A 17,009-nucleotide genomic window follows, 5' to 3' on the forward strand; every position below is an offset into this window, starting at 1 on the left:
GGTGGCTACTTTCAAGAATCTCAAATACAAAATATATTTTGATTTGTTTCATACTTTTTTTTTGTGGCTAACATCCAGGTTAAGCAAGCGGGTGGCAGTTCATGTTTTGGGAAACGCGTGACTCGACCTTCGCCTCTCCTGAGCCTGTTGAGGAGTTGCAGAGATGAGACAAGATGGCAATTGGATATCATGAAAAAGGGGTAAAAAATAAAGAATAAGGCTGTATCGTGACAAAATGTGGAAAAAGTCAAGGGGTCTGAATACTTTCCGAATGCTCTGTAACTCTGTTATCAGTCATATGGTACAAAAACAACCCCTGGAATTCTTATGCCTTTATTGTAAGGATGTCTGTAATTTATGTTCTATGCACTGTGTTCTGTTTCTATGGGGCATTGGCCATTTATGCAAATGAGACATGATAACCCTTAATTTATAACTTGGGGAACACTAAGCTTGGTTGTGGTTGTATCTGTCTGTAATTTTAAGGGAAGCGGTTGTATCGTCGTTTATTTCACTAGGGGAGCGGTATTTTTTATGATTCTTTGTGCCATCTTGAGTACAACCTATAAACCTGCAGGATCCAGACAAAATAAGTCATAGTAGATTTAAGGACTCATTTCACCCAAACAATCAAACATTGCAAATATAACTGTCACTTTTACATTTCTTTAAGATATTTTGTTTGAAGTAGTTACATTCAAATAATTTTTAAAATGGATATTAATGTACAATATATTACTATTGGAAGTATAGAAGTGACAATATGACGTTGAGTTTCTCACATTCGACAGACAAAGTATAACAACTAAAATAAACAGTTGGACCCTTCCAAAGGGTGTAAAGTGCTACAATGTATCAGGCGATGTGACTGAACTAGTGTCCACTGAGAGTGAAATATGACATTGATCCAATGTGAATGGGATGTTCTTGCAAGATTGCTACACAAAAGCAGATGTTATGAACAACAAAATTCATGGTAATTCTGCTAACATCTTGTTGACGGTGGGAAATAAGTTCTTAAACTCACAGGCTCAATATTGTACACTTTTTGTATACTATTTTTATACTGAAGGTCTAATAATAACCGTAATCCACTGTAGCTGGGGCAATCTTCAATACAGTGGTCTTCCAAAATATCAGTTCCTTCCTTTGCTGTTGTCTTTGAAGTATGTTGGGTTTTCTAGGGTACTTGCCATTCAGGTTGGATTGGCCGCAGTTGCTGAACCACCAGCCACCTATGAGGAAACAAGACACTTGTTAGAGGACATACTTTTAGATAAAAAGTTCAGTAAGGTAAAAAAAAAGAAGGCAATTTTTAGAGTAAAATGTTCAAGAAGCACTAAAATACCTGAGAGTTGCTTGGCACAGTTGACGTCTGTGTTAAGATCGTTGTCTCTGTCAATAGTGGAGAAGGACAGACCTGAGGGCCCGGTGGTTAAGGGTGTAGTTACTCTCTTCTCCATCCAATCGGAATGTATACTGCACAGACTGAGCCTCTCCCATCCAATCAGACAGCTCCACCAGCAGTGTGAGCTCTTCCTGTTTGGTCAGAGTGTGGATGTTGTCCAGTCCCAGCCAAAACTCGCCTAAAAGAGAATTAGAATCCGGATTATTCACATGAACATGTGCATTATTTAAACATAAATATTGGCTGTATTGAAAGGGTTTCCATATACATTTGCTCTAATGAAATAACACCATTCAGGCTGCCAAAGCCTTTTTTATAGGCCTCCCATAATTGATTGAAATTTTGGGATCCATCTTGCCGTCTTTGGATGACCGTCCATCCACCTTCTGTAAAAGAAAAGACGGGAAGAGAAGGAATTAGCCAAGTAATGTTCCAATTGTTCCACAGCCGATGGGGTTTTCTGTGCAAAGCAACTTTTCTTGGAGAAGCCTGTATCCGCAAGGACAAATTCCAGCCAATGGCGATATAGAAGTTTAGAGCAACCAAGAACAAGGCGATTTTGTTTCCCTTTCACTCACCAGCAGTCATTTCACAGAAGACGTCAAAGGGCTGAGAGTTGCGAGGCCGGATGGCGTACACTCCATTATTTCTCTCCCCTTTCAGGAACAACTCATGGCAGTCCGTGGCCAACTCTGAAACAGCAAAAATGATACACGTTGATCAGTAACCATTCATTAAACTTATTCGGTGGCAACTTGTATAATGGTCTAGGGCAGTGGTTCACAAACTTTTTATAGTCCCGTACCCCTCCAAACATTCAACCTCCAGCTGCGTACCCCCTCTAGCACCAGGGTCAGCGCACTCTGATTATTATTTTTTATTTTTTAATCATCATTGTAAGCCTGTGTAACCGATGTGAAATGGCTAGCTAGTTAGCGGTGGTGTGCGCTAATAGCGTTTCAGTCGGTGACGTCACTCGCTCTGAGACCTGAAGTAGTTGTTCCCCTTGCTCTGCAAGGGCCGTGGCTTTTGTGGAGCGCTGGGTAATGATGCTTCGTGGGTGACTGTTGTTGATGTGTGCAGAGGGTCCTTGGTTCGGGGCGAGGAGAGTGACGGAAGCAATACTGTTACACCTGCCACACACACACTATACGATACATTTATTAAACATAAGAATGAGTGTGAGTTTTTGTCACAACCCGGCTTGTGGGAAGTGACAATGACAAAGTTGGGACCAGGGCACAAACAATAATAATCAATAATTTTGCTCTGTATTTAACCATCTTACACACAAAACCTTATTTGTTCATCAAGAATTGTGAATAACTCACCACAGGTTAATGAGAAGGGTGTGCTTGAAAAGATGCACATAACTCTGCAATGTTGGGTTGTATTGGAGAGTCTCAGTCTTAAATCATTTTCCACACAGTCTGTGCCTGTATTTAGTGTAACGCATAAAATTCACTGGCTTGTATGCGAAGCAGTAATTGTTTCAAAACATCGCCTGCCATGATGCGTCGTGAAACAGTGTTGTTTGATGGAGTCATTGTCTGCATAGTTTTTTGGGCCTTTTACCCCAGCATTGTACCAGCCATATCTGCGGCACCAGGAAGAATAAAGTCCTCCACAATATTATGGTGCTTGCCTGTCCTAGCTACTCGGTAGCTCACCATTTATAAGACGCTTCTAGCCCCTTCTTATTAATGTTATCTGTTGCTTTTATCCATGTCTTACTACTCAAACGTAGTCTTAATTCTCGCTCAAACTCCTGTGGCTTATTTTTCAAATTGGCATGCTTTGTTTAAAAAAATCTGCACAAAAGTGAAGGTTTCATCGAGTTGTGCGATAGCCACAGTGTGTTATATGTGCAAAAGTACTGAGGAAAGACACTACTCCCAATATAAGTGAACCCCAAATCAATGTAGTTCTCCTCATATTTGAGCTTCTTTGATGGTTCAACTTCCCTGTCTGTTGCTCGGTGCTTTCCCGGGTAAGGGGACAGTAGCTCTTCGGCTGCATCAGATTCACAACTGTCAGTGTCCATGCTAGCTGGGCTAACAACAAATGTAGAATTACTGATGCTAGCATTGGATCTGCTCGTGGAAATAGAACAACTTATGTTGTCGGCAGGTGCAGGTGTAGTACTGCTGGTAGTAGCAGTACTACCAGTAGAGCTGGTATGTGGCTCTATGGACGCAGGCCCTTTTCTTAACCGTTAATCCATTTTCGAGCAAACGGAATGAGTAGCAGCTACGTTTGGCTACACACGAACCGTTAGTGGAATTCCCGCGAGAGAGTAACGGTTAATGTGATTGGATGTTATTTGACTAGGCTTTTTTACCTTTTTTTATTGTTGTTATTTCGCTGAATACTAGATGGTAAAAAAATAATTGGCAGTGAAACAAGGCTACTCTGCGAGGGGGGATAGAACCTCACCCAAATGTATAGCCCCGTTGGAAAATATAAATGGGCTGTTAGAAAATGTGAAAAAGAAGAAAAATATATTTTGCTTGCTACCCCAGACGGCATTGCACGTACCCCACTTTGCGTATTCCTGGTCTAGGGCAATGCACATGTTTATCAATGACTATATACAAAGGACTGAAAGATAGATGTCTACTGTCGTGGCCACGACAGTATTGAGAATGACACAAATATTAATTTTCACAGTTTCAGTTTGTATGATGGCAATTTGCATATGCTCCAGAATTGTTATGAAGAGTGATCAGAGGAATTGCAATTAATTGCAAAGTCCCTCTTTGCCATGCAAATGAACTGAATCCCCCAAAAACATTTCCACTGCATTTCAGCCCTGCCACAAAAGGACCAGCTGACATCATGTCAGTGATTCTCTCATTAACACAGGTGTGAGTGTTGACGAGGACAAGGCTGGAGATCACTCTGTCATGCTGATTGAATTCGAATAACAGACTGGAAGCTTCAAAAGGAGGGTGGTGCTTGAAATCATTGTTCTTCCTCCGTCAACCATGGTTACCTGCAAGGAAACACGTGCCGTCATCATTGCTTTGCAAAAAAAGGGCTTCACAGGCAAGGATATTGCTGCCAGTAAGATTGCACCTAAATCAACCATTTATCGGATCATCAAGAACTTCAAGGAGAGCGGTTCAATTGTTGTGAAGAAGGCTTCAGGGAGCCCAAGAAAGTCCAGCAAGCGCCAGCACCGTTTCCTGAAGTTGATTCAGCTGCGGGATCGGGGCACCACCAGTACAGAGCTTGCTCAGGAATGGCAGCAGGCAGGTGTGAGTGTATCTGCACACACAGTGAGGCGAAGACTTTTGGAGGATGGCCTGGTGTCAAGAAGGGCAGCAAAGAAGCCACTTCTCTCCAGGACAACATCAGGGACAGACTGATATTCTACAAACGGTACAGGGATTGGACTGCTGAGGACTGGGGTAAAGTCATTTTCTCTGATGAATCCCCTTTCCGATTGTTTGGGGCATCCGTAAAAAGCTTGTCCGGAGAAGACAAGGTGAGCGCTACCATCAGTCCTGTGTCATGCCAACAGTAAAGCATCCTGAGACCATTCATGTGTGGGGTTGCTTCTCAGCCAAGGGAGTGGGCTCACTCATAATTTTGCCTAAGAACACAGCCATGAATAAAGAATGGTACCAACACATCCTCCGAGAGCAACTTCTCCCAACCATCCAGGAACAGTTTGGTGACGAACAATGCCTTTTCCAGCATGATGGAGCACCTTGCCATAAGGCAAAAGTGATAACTAAGTGGCTCGGGGAACAAAACATCTATGTTGTGTCCATGGCCAGGAAACTCCCCAGACCTTAATCCCATTGAGAACTTGTGGTCAATCCTCAAGAGATGGGTAGACAAATAAAACCCCACAAATTCTGACAAATTCCAAGCATTGATTATGCAAGAATGGGCTACCATCAGTCAGGATGTGGCCCAGAAGTTAATTGACAGCATGCCAGGGCAGATTGCAGAGGTCTTGAAAAAGAAGGGTCAACACTGCAAATATTGACTCTTTGCACCAACTTCATGTAATTGTCAATAAAAGCCTTTGACACTTATGAAATGCTTGTAATTATACTTCAGTATTCCATAGTAACATCTGACAAAAATATCTAAAGACACTGAAGCAGCAAACTTTGTGGAAATTAATATTTGTCATTCTCAAAACTTTTGGCCACGACTGTAGTGTTTTTCAGCTTTTGTAGCGTTCTCCTCCCTTTCAACAGCTGTAACAGTTCAGGATGGTGTAGAAGAGGAACTCAGAGGGATATGGTCTGGCTTTTGACAAACTGGAGAAAAGGTTTTGTGTTGAATAGGTAGTGTGAATTGGAGTTTTGGAAATTCAACGAAATTGACTAGCGGTAATTCAATGTCCATATTCTATTAGGATGTATTAGGCTTACCAGTTAGAGAAGCGTCTCCTTTAGTGTAATCCTTCATTGCTATTTCCTGATGTTTCCGCCTTACAACAGACTTCACTCTCCTCTGTTTAACCTGAGGGAAAAGACAAACATGTACCATCAGATATTGTACACACACCTACACACAATAGGGGTTATTGTACAGTACATACCTCGCCCTGGAGTGCCTGTAGGTGCATGTTCTGTTTCTCCAGTTTGTCCTGCTGTTGCCTTATTCTGTCCACCAGGTAATCTATCCGTTTATTCTGTGCCTCCAGTAACCGTTGAGGAAAGAAGTGACACAAATGAGATCTGTTTTCTGTTTTTCGTTGTTCACAATCTCTTCTTCCGACTATATTCATAATGTGGGACACGGATGTACTTTCTGTAATTGCAGTATATTGAAGCTTGACTTGTATAACTTCACTGTCCATCACAAGATCAAACTGTCAATGTTAGTGAAACCTGGGTTCAAATACTATTTAGGGTACTTCAATGACTTCCAAAGACATTTGAAAGTATTTCAATCTTTAAAAAAACAACTAGGAATTAGAATGTAGTTGGAAATACACTTTGAAATTACTCAAATACACAGTATTTATAGAAATATAAAAATACTCTCATGCATATGAATGAAGTCTGTTTGGTACTGTATTTGAATTCCGTTTTTGAAAATACTTTCAAATAGTAGGCTATTTATAGGAAAGTATTTGAAACTACTTTAAAATACTTCCATAGAATTAGTTTATTTGGGCCACATTATTTGAAAATATTAAAATACAAAAAAGTATTTAAAAAACATGTATTGGAACCCTATGATGTGAGTCAACACGTTTTTGTTTTATTCTGTTTAGCATGTTATTAATCATTTTAATTAAGTAATGGAAGATTTACTCCCCGATAATATTTTAGATATCACCCACAGTGCATTGTGGAAAAAGTGGCAGATTATTCTCTTACCTGGATGAAGTTGGCATCATCACTGCGGTTGTTACTGCTGTTGTTCAGCTTCAGCCCCCGTCCTTGCTGCATTCCATCCACCCGCTCTTCTAGCCTGTCCATCCTGGTGTGGATTCTCTGGCGCTCTGCCCTCAGCTCCTCAGCACTCGCATGCACCTCAGCAGACATGTTCACCACCATCTCCTGGGCTCTGGTCTTCAGTGCCTCTCCACCCTCCTACAGGCTCTTGGTCTCCCTGCCCAAGTTGGCCACTGTGCCATTGAAGGCTTTCAGCTTGATGGAGATGTCTCTCATCTGGCTCTTGGTTTTCTCAACGTGTTCTTTGAGGCCCTGGCCCAGCTGAAGAAGCCGGTGGGCCACCACGTTCACGTCATCCCAGGAGGCGTACTGAGCCCTGTCTCTCCCAAATGAGAAACTGGTCACCATATGGACCAAGATGGCTGCTAACAGCAGTAGGAATGCCAGTGTTGGCTTCATATTTTGTTTTCACTAGTGTCTTTGGTCGAAGCGACAATGCTGATCTTGGTTCAGCTCAGCTGGAGAAGTCTTGTTCTTTCTTCTGTTATACAGCCTCAGAGGTTTATATATCCTGTTGGTCACATGCTGCGGATACTAGGCAGTTCTGATTGGATGCTCCTCGGGTAGTAGGGGTGTAGCAAGCAAAGTCTAACTCTCCATTGTCACTCTAGTCACATTCTTTTAGGGAACATGCACCTTGATGAGCAATAAGCTGTCTGTGCAACTTTGATATATCAATCAAACTTTACCTCCTATTGAACAAAAAATATACATAATACACCCTCATAGTACATTATTGACAGGACCAGTATGCATTATGTGACGTTATAAAAAATAAAGTAACTAGCTTTGGCTTGTGTGATCCAGAACGGCTCAAATGAGTTTCAGTAGCCTGAGGCAGCTTGACGTACAAGTACACCCCCTGGATAGGATGCTATTCTATCGCAGGACTTTACCGTCAATCTATCTCAATGCTGAGTGCCAAGCAGAGACTCATCAGGTCCCATTTTCCCAACCTCCCAATCTCTGGGCCATATTCAACAAAAATGTTTATTGCTGAAAGTATTTTGGGAAAGAAGATGTGAGATGATGTGTTTATCTATCTTGATTTTCCTTTTAAGGAAGTTAGTTTTCACCTCCGTAATTGTCTCATCTCTAAAGGAAGTTGCTGTTAAACTAAATTATGTTTCACATTCATTATTGTTTGTTTAGCAGTGTTGCACAACATAGATATAGCCTATCCTATTAGATCCTGTTATTCTGGTGCACTCAAGTGTCTAGCTAGCAGGACAGTCGTGATCATCATTATGTGTTGTGGAAAGCTGATTCAAACAGAGGCAGTGTGAATTAGGGGAAAGTTCAGGCTCAGAGAATAGTGGTATTTTGGGGAATATCAATTTGATGAAACAAGTGGTGACAGCATTTGACTTGCATTAGACACTCAAGTTTGTTTTGATAGATTCACTATGCCAAACATTTGTGAGGATATTTATTTAATTAATACTATGTTTTTCTGTTCCATCAATGGTACTTTTGACTAAGAATTTTACTTGAAGTACTTTTATGAAATGGTTTTATACATATTACTGTGTATTTATGTAGTTGGCTAATTAAAATTAATATGATGCTTACGTTCCATATGTCAGTGAATGGTAGCATTTTGACAGCATCTTCGGTTGTACACAAGTTGCATAACCTTTTTCACAAGCTAGGTTATGACACGTAGTCAAGGTTATATTGACTAGAAACCATTGTTTCGAACAAGAGACTGAAGAGAACATAGTGCTGTATTGAAACTAGAGTTCCTGTGGGGAATAAAAAAGCATCTATGTTTATGCAACATAATAAGCATCCTAAGAGTTTTTCCAAAACTGAGGGAAACTTTAAAGCAGGGGTCCCCTATTCCATTCAGCCAATTTTTTTTTACCTTGACTGGGTGGTCGGGCCGGAACATAGTTATAAATTATTTGTGCGCTGAAAATTCACAGAAAGAATTCTAAACAGATATACATATTTGAGAAAAACAGAGTAATTTCAAACATTGATTACATTGGGATATGATCACATATGCCTCTGTGGGTGATTTTAGTCATTTATGTCCAAGAACAAAGTAAAAAAAAAATATATATATATAAAATTACATATCCTGGACTGCCATCCTGCACGTCACCTTGTATTGCTAGGATACTGTAGGTCAGGATACTGTGGTTGTTGACCTCTAGTCCACTAGTGTCCAGGAAGTGTATTTTTTAATGCACACCAGAACACAATGGTCAACTTTGTGATGCAACTTAGTTGTAATTAGATGAACCTACGCTTTTCCTGACCCAGTAAAAATAATTGCTTCTACAAGTTTGAATAATTTCATAGTAAAAAAATAATATTTCATAGTAAAAAAAACTTCACACAAACTATTATGTAAATCTGAATATGTTTGCAAATTGTATGTTTTGCATATTACAAAATGTTTTTAAGTCAAGTCATCCAAACTATACTGGACAAAAATATAAATGCACATGTAAAGTGTTGGTCTTATGTTTCATGAGCTGAAATAAAAGATCCCAGAATTTCTGTACACACGAAAAGCAGATTTCTCTCAAATGTTGTTCACAAATGTGTTTTGAATCCCTGTTAGTTTCTCAAAGCATTTCTCCTTTGCCAAGATAATCCATCCACCTGACAGGTGTGGCATATCAAGAAGCTGATTAAACAGCATGAGCATTACACCGGTGCACCTTGTGCTGGGGGACAATAAAAGGCAACTCTAAAATGCCACAGATGTCTCAAGTTTTGAGGGAGTGTGCAATTGGCATGCCGACTGTAGGAATGTCCACCAGAGCTGTTGCCAGAGAACTTAATGTTCATTTTTCTACCTCCAACGTTGTTTTAGAGAAGTACGGCCAACCGGCCTCACAACCGCAGACCATGTGTAACCATACCAGCTTAGGACCTCCACATCCAGGTTCTTCACCTGCAGGATCGGATGAGTCCAGCCACCCTGACAGCTGATGAAACTGAGGAGTATTTCTGTCTGTAATAAAGCTCTTTTGTGTGGGAAAACTATTTCTGTTTGGGTGGGCCTGGCTCTCCAGCGGGTGGGTCTAAGCCCACCCATGGCTGTGCTGTGCCCCTGTCATGTGAAATCCATAGACAACGGTCTGAGTTTATTTCAACTGACTGATTTCCTAAATACGTATGAACTGTAACTCGTTGAAATTGTTGTATGTTAAGCAGTGCGGCTTGGCGGGGTCGTGTTTCAGAGGACGCATGGCTCTCGACCTTCGCCTATTCCGAGTCCGTACGGGAGTTGCAGCGATGGGACAAGACTGTAACTACCAATTTGGATATCACAAAAATTGGGGGAGGAAAAAGGGCAACAAAAAAAATTGGGGATATTTGTTGCATTTATATTTTTGTTCAGTATAGATAAAGGTACTTACAATGTACAGTGCAACATTGTTTCAAGGTCATTGCATTGGTTATTCAAATCAAATTGTATTTGTCACAAGCTCTGAATACAACAAGTGTAGACCTTACCGTGAAATGCTTACTTATAAGTCCTTAACCAACAATGCAGTTCAAGAAATGGAGTTAAGAAAATATTTACTACGTAAACTAAAGTAAAAAATACATTTAAAAAAAGTTACGCAATAAAATAATGAGGCTTTATACAGAGGGTACCAGTACTGAGCTACTGTCGTTATTCTGGTATAAGGCCTATGTAGCTAATAATGATAAAATTCATTCATAAGCAGTGTAGGAAACATTCACAAGACGCAAACGCTCCCAACCAAAGGTTTAAATGTCACAGCATTCTAAAGAATAAGTGGGTCATTCCACGAAATGAGTGCCTTTTAGATATTTTTATGTAGAAATTGTGTACCAATGTTCTTATATGAAGTGCCCTTAAATAGACCAATAGCGAATTCCACCCAAAAACATTTGCTTAAGTGGCAAAATTAAGCATTTTGACATGTCAATTGTGTTTCACTTCTAGGAAGATTTTAACACACATATTGTCTCCAAGTTTCGCTATCATTGTAGGGCCCTATTTAGTTGCTTTGACAAAGTTATTTGTCTGTCCCTCATTTTAAGAATAACACTTAAGTGAACTGAAGTCTCGTTTTAATATGGTGAAACTATTCCTTTTGAAATATTTTTTTCAATATGAGCTGGTTTTAGTCTTTTTGGACGTTTTCTGGTGTTTTTTGGTGGAAAATGGAGTGGTTCCAGCATAACACTACAACTCTGTTACACATAGATGGACCAGCTATATACAGTGGGCTCCAAAATTACTGGCACCCCTGACTGGCAATGCACAAACAATGCTTAAACAAATATAAACAATATAATTATAGAGAGAAACTCAAAATACCAACATGTGAGAAATACTGTACTTTATTAATGTTTCAATGGAACCAACCAAAATAATTTGATTTAATTAAAAATCAAAGTCCTCCAAATCAATGTTTCACAATTAATGGCACCCTGAAAGATTATTGTAAATAACATCTACCAAAATTAAACCACAAATTAAATTAAACTTATTTAAGTTTATCTAAGTCTTAAGGAACTATATTGAGCCATTACATCACTTCCTGTTTCACTAGGGTATAAAAACGAGGTAACACACATGCAATATCCCGCTGTCATCCAACACCATGAAGAAAACAAAAGAACTAGCAGTTCAAAAGAGATAGATGGTCATAGACCTTCATAAATCTGGTAATGGCTACAAGAAGATCCACAAACGATTGAATATACCACTGAGCACTGTCAGGGCAAATATTAGAAAATTCTAAAGATATGGAACAGTTGAAAACCTCACGGGTAGAGGACAAATGCATTTTGCCCCTCAGGATAGGGAGGAGGATGGTGAGAGAATCAACAAAATCCCCAAGAATCACTGTGAAAGAATTGCAGGCCTTGCACATCCACATGCTCTTTGGAAGGGTTGCCAGCAGAAAGCCCTTTCTGACCCCAAAACACAGATGCAAGCGCTTGGAGTTTGCCAAACGTCATTTAAATTATGACTGGAAGAAGGTGCTCTGGTCAGATGAGACCAAAATTCAACGTTTTGGTCAGATTCGGCATGTTTGGCGTCGAAACAGAGATGCATACAAGGAGAGGCACCTCATACCCACGGTGAAATATGGAGGTGGGTCGGTGATGTTTTGGGGCTGTTTTAATTCCAGAGGTCCAGGGGCACTGGTTAAGATTGATGGCATTATGAATTCTACCAAGTATCAGGCAATTTTGGCTGACAATCTGGTTGCCTCTGCCAGAAGGCTGGGACTTGGCCATAGGTGGACCTTCCAACAAGACAATGACCCAAAACATACCTCGAGATCCACACAGAAATGGTTCTGTGACAGCAAAATCAATGTTCTGCCATGGCCATCTCAGTCGCTGGACCTCAATCCAATCGAAAACCTGTGGGCTGAGTTGAAGAGGGCAGTTGATAAGCGCAAACCCAAGAATGTGAAGGATCTTGAAAGGATCTGCATAGAGGAATGGACCAAAATCCCTCCAAATGTGTTCCTTAACCTTGTCAAACATTACAGGAAAAGACTCCATGCTGTTATCCTTGCCAGAGGTGGTTGCACTAAGTACTAAATGAGGAGTGCCAATAATTATGAAACCTTGATTTTGGTTAAATTTATTTTGTATTAAATAATTGAATGATTTTGGTTGGTTCCATTGAAACATTAATAAAGTACAGTATTTCTTACATGTTGGTATTTTGAAATGTATCTCTATAATTATATTGTTTCTATTTTTTTAAGTATTGTTTGTGCATTGCCAGTCAGGGGTGCCAGTAATTTTGGAGCCCACTGTGTGCATATATATATATAAAAAATTTGTGTGTAAATTTTGCATTCCTGTTGTACACAACAAGCTTCCATTCCCCCGTCACAAGGGGATTTATGGCTGGTTAAAAGAAAAAATGATCAAATCTGTTAATTTCTAGAATTTTTTTGCTATTTTTATTTAACCTCTTGAGATAGGCAAACTTGTTTTTTATGAAGTTGAACATGTGCTCTTTGTCTGAATGTTAAAATGAGGTTAAATCAAACGTCTCTTTTGACCAAGTTACACTTCTCAAAAGGCACCGAATTGGTGGAGCGACCCAAGTATTGTGCAAAGCCATATGCATTTAAATACCATATGGCCCTGGTATGGTGTGGGATTGTGAAGACTAGATTTCTACCACAGCAATAATAACTCTCATTATTGTTTTTCCTTTGCAGGTTTGTGTGTGAATGGTGAAGATGATATCATGTGCCAGGAGTGTTGTATCAGCTTCTTGAGGCAGAAAATAAAATCAGCAAAAAAAAATAAAAAATGTCACTGTCAACTGCATTTATTTTCAGCAAACTTAACATGTGTAAATATTTGTATGAACATAACAAGATTCAACAACTGAGACATACACTGAACAAGTTCCACAGACATGTGACTAACAGAAATTGAATAATGTGTCCCTGAACAAAGGGGGGGTCAAAATCAAAAACAGTCAGTATCTGGTGTGGCCATCAGCTGCATTAAATACTGCAGTGCATCTCCTCCTCATGGACTGCACCAGATTTGCCAGTTCTTGCTGTGAGATGTTACCCCACTCTTCCACCAAGGCACCTGCAAGTTCCCGGACATTTCTGGGGGGAATGGCCCTAGCCCTCACCCTCTGATCCAACAGGTCTCAGACATGCTCAATGGGATTGAGATCTGGGCTCTTCGCTGGCCATGGCAGAACACTGACATTCCTGTCTTGCAGGAAATCACGCACAGAACGAGCAGTATGGCTGGTGGCATTGTCATGCTGGAGGGTCATGTCAGGATGAGCCTGCAGGAAGGATACCAAATGAGGGAGGAGGATGTCTTGCTTGTAACGCACAGTGTTGAGATTGCCTGCAATGACAACAAGCTCAGTCCGATGATGCTGTGACACACCGCCCCAGACCATGACGGACCCTCCACCTCCAAATCGATCCCGCTCCAGAGTAGAGGCCTCGGTGTAACGCTCATTCCTTCGACGATAAACGCGAATCCGACCATCATCCCTGGTGAGACAAAACCGCGACTCGTCAGTGAAGAGCACATTTTGCCAGTTCTGTCTGGTCCAGCGACGGTGGGTTTGTGCCCATAGGCGACGTTGTTGCCGGTGATGGCTGGTGAGGACCTGCCTTACAACAGGCATACAAGCCCTTAGTCCAGCCTCTCTCAGCCTATTGCGGACAGTCAGCACTGATGGAGGGATTGTGCGTTCCTAGTGTAACTCGGGCAGTTGTTGTTGCCATCCTGTACCTGTCCCGCAGGTGTGATGTTTGGATATACCGATCCTGTGCAGGTGTTGTTACACGTGGTCTGCCACTGCGAGGACGATCAGCTGTCCGTCCTGTCTCCCTGTAGCGCTCTCTTAGGCGTCTCACAGTACGGACATTGAAATGTATTGCCCTGGCCACATCTGCAGTCCTCATGCCTCCTTACAGCATGCCTAAGGCACGTTCACGCAGATGAGCAGGGACCCTGGGCATCTTTCTTTTGGTGTTTTTCAGAGTCAGTAGAAAGGCCTCAGTAGAAAGGCCTCTTTAATGACCGTTCCACAGGTGCATGTTCATTAATTGTTTATGGTTCATTGAACAAGCATGGGAAACAGTGTTTAAACCCTTCACAATGAAGATATGTGGAGTTATTTTGAATTTTACGAATTATCTTTGAAAGACAAGGTCCTGAAAAAGGGATGTTTATTTTTTGGGGGAAGTACCATGGCTGTTTCTGATTAGACATGCACAGCTGGAGTGTTCTACGACTGGTTAGTTCCGATCTATAAACCCACAAACAGGCTTCTAAGTGTAAATGTGTTAATCCTTGGCCGTAATGGCTGTAAGATTGATTATGATTTTTGATTAATGTACGCTCACATTGTTAATTTTGATTTAAAGGGATCATTCAATATCTTAAAAACATCAAGTTGCACAAATTGTTATTTAGCTGAAGACTAGAGGACAGTAGATATACCATTATTATATACGCCATTCCATGAAACACATGGTTACACTTGTTTATTTCAGGGGGTGTGGTGGGGGAATTTACATTTATGTTAGCAACCACACAGCTGTTATTTTCAATGCAGGAACTGAAATTCCATTCACCTTCATGTTGACCCATCACCCAGATTCCAAATGTATAGTACCTGTGTTCTGCATGTTGTTTGTCTTTCTATAGGCCTTATATGAACTGTGTCCTAGATTATCTTCTCTATCTCACTGTTAATTGACTTGTTGCCTCTTTTCATTGAAAAATCTATTTTGTGATGTGACCAAATGCTATCAAGTTAGTGCTATCCAGGGTTATTGTGACGTCCCTAACCTAAAGCCTAACCTTAACCACTACCCTTACCCTTACCCGCTACCCTTACCCCGACCTTAACCCTTACCCTTAACCTTACCCAACCTCAATCATTAACCCTTAACCCTTACCTAACCCTTACCTTAACCGTTTTAAATTTCAACTTCAATGGGGGACGTCAGAGTTGGGACATCCCAAGGATTCCATTTAAACTTTTCCATGCCCTTAATGTCACAGAAATGTCATGCGCCATGAGATACATGGTCAATTGGTAACATACACATACATGGACTTGTCCACAAATCAATGTACACCCCAAGTTAATTGTAGATGTGGTAAGAAATACCTCATTATGTGTCTACTGGATTCAACTGGAATTTTCTTACTTTTTAAAGATAAGTGTCATGAGTGGAATGCCTGCTGGAGCAAACATTGTGACCATTACTTAAAAAATGGTTATACACACATGTTCAACCCTTAATCAGCTAATCAAATAGATTTTCCCATGATGTTGCAACTGTGGGGTGACATGAAGATACTCTCCTACATTCTGCCCAATTTCAGTCACTGTAACCTGGAAATGGGTTCTGCCCAATTTCAGTCACTGTATCCTGGAAATGTATTTAACTCTTACCCCTGTTGCATTCAACTTTAGTTGAATCTATTTGCTCAGGTAAAGTTCATTGGTTCATCACTCTGCCTCAATGCTCATTGGTCTGATGAGCCAGGACTTGTGGTAAAACAGTCATTTGATTTTTCATTCACCCCAATCCCAACTCAAAGAGATTTCCACAGGGTAAAATGTGTGAAATGGACTGGACATAACTAATATTTTGACTTTCATCCTTTTTTCATATTTCTTTTTTAATATGCTGGTACCGGGCTACCTTCAGATGAGGCTTGTGGGTGTCCTACAGCAAAACAAATTACATGTATTTTTTTCGTGAAAGTCACTTTTCCATAGAGGGGTCATATTAGTTTTGTAGGACAAACCGTTCAGACGCTACAGACATTTTCGTGAGAATACCAATTTTTGGGATGTCTCATGGTCTGGCAAACCCTGTTGTAGCTCGGCCACCTTCCACCGCAGATACGGAAGGCCACCATTGGTGGATGTGGTGGATTGAGACGCAGCCCATGCAAGATAACAGATATCTCTTAAACAGACAGATTTTGATGGGGCTTTTTATATTATGCTAATTAGATTTCAGAGGGGGCGTGACTCAAGGGTTTTTTATCATGACTATGTTCAACTCATTCAGATATTTAAAATAACTTTCTGTCTGTCAAATCCAATATTCTTTGAGTCCTTTTACCAGGACAACAAATATAACAAATATGTTTTCCTCTCCATTTTGGACTTTAGCATGTCCTTAAAAATGACTGGTTTCTTATCTTACAGTAGGTAGGATACGACACAATTTCTCTTGCCAGTACACAACATCCAAAGGATTTTATGACTTATTGATGGGACAAGGAGTGACGTACAAAGAGTGCTTTTTTTCTGCCATTAGGCTTCAACTTTTAGCAGATGAAATTATAACTAAGAACTTTATAGAGTAATATGTGTATATCCCTTGTCATCCCTTTGGCTAATTTACAGGCCATATGGAAAATATATTTTCAGAAGAAGAAGTTTGGGCCATAGTTGTTGGTGGTAGTTTAGAGTCTGGAATCTAATGACAGAGCGAGCTTGGTTGCTGCCTATGGCAGGGGAGAGTGTGATAATCCAGTAATTGCTGAATTTGGTTTCCTTACAAGCAGTTTCAGTATTACATAGCTGAGGATAGCGCACTCATGGAAAATCTGAGTCAGTTAGGGAACAACAATGCCAACTGTTCCCAATGGTCATCCTCTTACCGTTTTTTGCTGGCAAAATCAAC

At 40.6% G+C, this 17,009-nt stretch overlaps 1 pseudogene; it reads right to left on the bottom strand.

Annotated features, from left to right (window-relative positions):
* Positions 1–646: 646 nt before the first annotated feature.
* On the bottom strand, positions 647–7,300 carry LOC139539293 (angiopoietin-related protein 4-like; annotated as a pseudogene).
* Between the last annotated feature and the right edge of the window lie 9,709 nt (positions 7,301–17,009).

The sequence above is a fragment of the Salvelinus alpinus genome, chromosome 15, assembly GCF_045679555.1.
Source record: "Salvelinus alpinus chromosome 15, SLU_Salpinus.1, whole genome shotgun sequence".
NCBI lineage: Eukaryota > Metazoa > Chordata > Actinopteri > Salmoniformes > Salmonidae > Salvelinus > Salvelinus alpinus.